Source organism: Arachis duranensis, chromosome 9 (genome assembly GCF_000817695.3).
Source record: "Arachis duranensis cultivar V14167 chromosome 9, aradu.V14167.gnm2.J7QH, whole genome shotgun sequence".
Lineage (NCBI taxonomy): Eukaryota > Viridiplantae > Streptophyta > Magnoliopsida > Fabales > Fabaceae > Arachis > Arachis duranensis.
In genome coordinates, this window is record NC_029780.3 from 12616920 (window position 1) to 12622828 (window position 5909).

Below are 5909 nucleotides of genomic sequence, written 5' to 3' on the forward strand. Positions count from 1 at the left end.
TAATAATGTTATAGTTCTCACCATATATATATATTTACATTACCATATATGATCATTGTAGCAATTCTGTGATTTTCTTGCAATTCCTGCAGTCCAACGTATAAATTATGCACCTCTATTGCATTCACAATAATTTAAAGCTCAGGTAGGCTTTTATTGGTGTTAGAAAGGGTAAAAAAAAAACAATAGAAAAAGAATTTATGTGTATTTAAGTTTTTTAGAATGATATAATATAGAAGGATATTTATAAGTGCTAAGATAATTAAAATAATAAAAACATAATATTTTATAATAAATATTCAGACATGTTAAATAATGCTAATTGATCTAACTGTTTTTAATTATACTCTAAAATTTGGTATGGTATTTTTGAAATTAAGAAATTTCTACTAAACTAAGAGCATTTTTAATATTAGTTTTAAGTTTAATTTTATTTTGAGTTATACAAAAAGACATATAAATATTTATGAAATTATAAATGAGACTAATTTTATTTTATTAATTAATTTTAATATAAATTTTAATTATAAATCAATTTACTTGTTAAAACTATTGAAAATGCTACTCAAAATATATCCGAATTGCTCTAAACTTGTTCATGACGATAGATTAATTATTGTAACATTTAAGCAGAGCTACACAAGTGCACATATTGCTTTCGCTTTTTTTTTCTTTTTTTTTATTCTTTTTCCCTAGCTCGTCTTCTTTCTCTGTTTTTCTCTCTTTGGTGTCTAGTGGAGTTTGAGGAATGGAAAATGATAGGCACGCGGACAACAAACTAATTATTCCACACTATTAATAAATTCTTAAGAGAATCTTTTACAAACAATTTCGTGACGTTACCAACAGCATTTTTGTCAATTACTGTCAACTTTTATTTATGACTGTGTTTAATAAAAGTGTCTTTGTAAATGTATTTATAAAAATATTTTTTTTATGGTTGTGTCTAATAAGAATGTCTTTATATATATATATTTTCTAGATATGTCTTTTTATATATGTGTTTAAAATATAATAATTAATTATTATTAGTAATAAATTGACAGATAATATATTAGTACCTTATACTTTTCCTTTCACAAATATCAGATTAATATTTAATTTGCAGAGAATTTTCGCACATAATAAGTTAACATATATTTAATTATTTGTTTAGTAAGATACAAATTAAAAAAAAAACAATGATGCATAACAATATACAAAATACATATATTTAGTGCGTTATTAAAAAATTAAAATTTAGAATTTTAGATATTAAATATGATATACAAATTTTTATTATAATTTTGACTTTTCCAAAATTTTAAAATTTCACCATCTACTTGTATTATTACCTTGATCACTGACAACTTTTCGGAAAAAAAAAGCTTTTAATGGTAAACATATTTATATATACTTATTAGTGTCTTAATAACTATCAAACCGATTAGATATATTTAAGTGTTACTATAACAAAAGTCATTTTTAGTTACAATAATATAATAATATAATAGTTATGATATATTTTATTTAACTTATATTTTTATGATAATTATATATTATTATTATTATTATTATTACATGTTATAATAATAATTATATATATATTTTTTGTTGTCATTAAAAAAATATTTAACGGTAATTATATAATTGCTACTAAAATTTTTTAACGACGGAATATAAGATAATTAATGTTTAATTACTAATAAATATATTAGCAACTATTTTAATTTCACTAAAAACAAAATAAATGATCGGTAAAAATGGTTTTTCTTATAATAATCCATCTATTTCTATGTATAGATATGTCTTTATTATATTTGTGTCTTCATTGTTTTGAGACAGCAAAATATGAGAAACTACTCTTTTGTTATTTTTAGTTTTGTAGTTTAAGTGTGGGTGTATAGCTTGAGTTCCACCAGAGACTTTCCGATCACACAATATCTCTTCGTTCATTTTCTTTTGGTTATTCTCAAAATACAGAGACAAATTAATTACACTTCTTAAACATAATCAGTTGTCAATAACTACATATATTATGAGTGTATGTGAAGGTTTTGTTTTCCTTTCTTACCTTGAGATTGGTTTAGTTGGTATTAATTAGTAAACTTCTCCAATTTAGTGGGATGATATATAGATATCCTTAAATTAATGAAACGATGCATGAAGCATGAGAATATATATCAATGATGTTGGATAATTTTATATGAATATTATCGTGCATCAATTAATAGTAGTTAATTAAAATGGATGGATTATATAGATATATAGATAGGCATAAGAGGTGTAGTCATGCTTTATGATTTATAATAATAATAATAATAATAATAATAATAATAATAATAATAATAATAATAAGGTAAATTCTAGCCTACCCTTCTTATAATAACATGTAATTTACCCTCTGTGACATGTCATCTTTTAATTGGTTGCTATATTAACTATGGTTAAATTATTAGTAATTAAATTATAGCCCAAAGTGGGTGATTATGTAATTAAATACCTCCAAATTTAATTTCAATGCCATCCAAAAATCCCATATCATCATCACCATCACCATCAACATCATCATCATCATCATTATTTTCATTTTCTTTTTCGTCTTCCCCTTCTACACTATGATCATAAAAAGCCATCATAATCGATTTCACGTTCTTAAATTTTAAGATTTTCTGAATTTCGCAAACGTAAACTTAGTCTCACTTGAGCTAGGTTCACAAAACAAAAGCAGTTTTTATAACTAAACACAAAAAACACAAAACACAGAACACGACCTTACTTGAACAGGATCTGTTCTATAGGCTCGTACATCTGTATCCTTGAGTTCTAAGAAGACAGGAACCAAAGTCTGGCGGATGAACTATGACCGTGAGGTCAAAGTGTGATTAATTGTTTCAAAGCGCATGCCATCTGAACGGTGGAGGATCATTCGCGCTACAACCTTGTGGTCGAGATGGTCTCACGGTGTTCTGACAGACTCAAATCTTTTTTCCCTAGCCATTTAATTAGTTATTTTCTCTAAATACTTATTTCCTGGTTCATCAAAATATGAAACACCCAATGAGTTGATTTTTTCTTTCAATTTCAGAGAGAAATGAGACCGGGATAAATTGAATTTCTACACAATAATAAAAATATAACTTTATTTTTTAATGTTTATAGAAATTATATATTTATCCCTCTTATAAAAATATTTAATTACAAAATTACCCTACTTTAGTTAAGGGATTGAGTAGAACTCACCTAATAATAATAATAATAATAATAATAATAATAATAATAATAATAATAATAATAATAATAATAATAAGTGATTTTATTGCGGAAGCGATCAAAATGGGCCAAAGCAATATATGGTTTTGATTGATGGAAGCTAAGGGTGTATTGTGGGGGTGACCCACGATTTGAAATGAAATTTGAGAACAAATAATAATGATGGGAGAGGCATGTTTCCTATAGTTTTTGGCCTTTGCCAAAATGGCTACCACCCAACTTTGCAAAGTGTTTTGTAGTGTGTAGAGGTGTCACATGAGCCTTTTTGTTTTTTCAAAACTAATAATAAAATATTAGAGATATGACTACTTATGTATCTGTTTCTATTAATTTAAGTATTTGAGAAAAGTGGTATTATAATATGGTATTAGTATTGAAGTTTCGTTCTATGACCAAAAAATTTAGAATTCAATTCTTCTTAAATCCAAAAAAAAAATCACACAAATTTAAAAAGAAATTCTACTATGTGAAAAATGTGTTAAAAATATAAATATTCATTTGTCTCTTTTTATTAATTTAAATTAAAAAAAGTGATGATATCATGACATAAAATGACTAATTCATACTTATTTTGAATTCATCATTCTATAGTAATAAATTGAACATGAATTTCAATTTAAAAAAATAAAAAATAATATTATACTTTATATTATTGTAGTATAATAACGAGTCTACTTATAAATCAAGAGCAAAGAGAAAATTAGATTCTCGAAAATTTTGACTTTAGACTAATTAGCTTTTGAAAAAAAAAAGTATTAATTAGATCTTTCACAATAGTAAACCATGGACATATATATCCTTCCGTCTATATATAGTAGTGTGTATCATGTTACTGCTATATAAATATGAAAATGATAAAGTTTTGGATAACGAAGTATTTATTATCTTTTGAGTTTCTGTATAACATTTATCAATTCCTCTCTATTTACCACGAATCTTATCAAAACAGGTAAAGTCTCACTCCAAAAATTATTATCTACATGATAATTTTTCATAAATAGATATGTCACAGTAATTAAGAGTACCTATAAACATTACCGTTAAATTTTATGTGATGAATTAATAAAAGGACATAACGTGTTTATTATTTTTACTATCTAATTTTTTTTTAAAACTAATTAATCTTATATCAAAATATTCAAAGATTTAACTCTAAGTTTACTCATAAATAAAATGAACCACACGTACAAACATTTTCATCATTATATATGTACAAAAAAGAATAATACACATTTCACATCTCTCTAATGGGTGGAAACCAGCACCATATTTCATATTGAGTGGGTGAGTGGTATAGACTATAGTTGTTGGTCTCATATCTTAGCAAGATTATGAACAATTATCAAATCATATCATGCAACCTCATCCATGTGTGTCTCTTCTATTTTGGACAAATTTCGTAAAAATGGTACCAAATAAACATTCCCCTTAAGTAACCTATTGCAACAAATGACCAAGCATAGAAAGTTAAATTAAATTAATTAAAGGGCTTCGTATTATTAGATTCTTTAGTTTTGGAGTATCAATAATTATGCTTGGAATAATAATGTAGATAAATAATTCATCATCAGCTACAGGCCAGGCCAATAGTGATTAAAAAATGACATGTTTGAATTTGATTGGTTTAACCTTTTTAAAGTAAATCTGCACATGTTTAGTATCTTTTGATGTGAAATTAGTCTTGGTAAAATTATTGAGGAATATATTTATTCCAACAATAAGAAGTAGTCAAGAAGACCTTTAGCTTTTCTATTATTTTTTATATATATTGACTCATTTGTTTGTATTTATAAGGTAAAATAAATAATTTTTAAAATAAATAAATATCTCATTTTTTTAGTTGTTTATTTATATTTTTTCAAAAATAAGAAAAGCAATAAAAAAAATAATAATTTTTCTTCTTCTAAAAAAGATGTAAAAGATTATTTTACAAATTTATCCCATTTTTTTCTGAAAAAAAAAATTGCATCCTTTAAAAAATGTATACCTTTTAAATGTAATAGTATGCTAATACTAATATTCTTGATGTGATTATTTTACTGCGCAAATCTTAAAAGTGAGACAAAATTATTTTTGGTTATTTCTTAGAACTAAAAAATTAATTTCATTTTAAAATATGAAGAAAAAATTGTGTTGTACTCATATAACACAAATATGATTTTCGTAAAAAATAGTATTTTATATATTAAATTTGTTAGGCAATCAACATTTTTTAACCGATAACTATCCAACAAAGTAGTGGATGGCAGAGACAAAGAAAAAAAAAGATAAACTTAAAAAAATATTGGCTTATGATTGGTTAAAAAGATTAATTTTCAATCTTTTCCTTTTCACTGGCTAGTAATTTATTAGTTATTTTAAAATACATATAATAAAAGAATTTTTTAAAACATGTCAAGTAATATGAGATAGAGTTTCTCATTCAATATGACCATAATTGTAATGTTATTAAAAACCAAAAAGTAATTACATATTTTTAATAATTAATATCCAAACGGTTTAACTACTTACATAAGTATGTATCAACTAAATTTTTTTGTTTATGTACATTTCAATCAATACTACAACACAACCGGCATTTTGTTGCGGTTATGGGAATCATATTGCGACAGTAAAATCAAACACTGGAAGATAGGCCGCGGATAAACGGTTAGCGA

The 5909-nt window shown here is 24.5% G+C and overlaps 1 pseudogene; it reads left to right on the forward strand.

Moving 5' to 3' along the window:
- Positions 1-2748: 2748 nt before the first annotated feature.
- On the forward strand, positions 2749-2958 carry LOC127741873 (uncharacterized; annotated as a pseudogene).
- The last annotated feature ends 2951 nt before the right edge of the window (positions 2959-5909 follow it).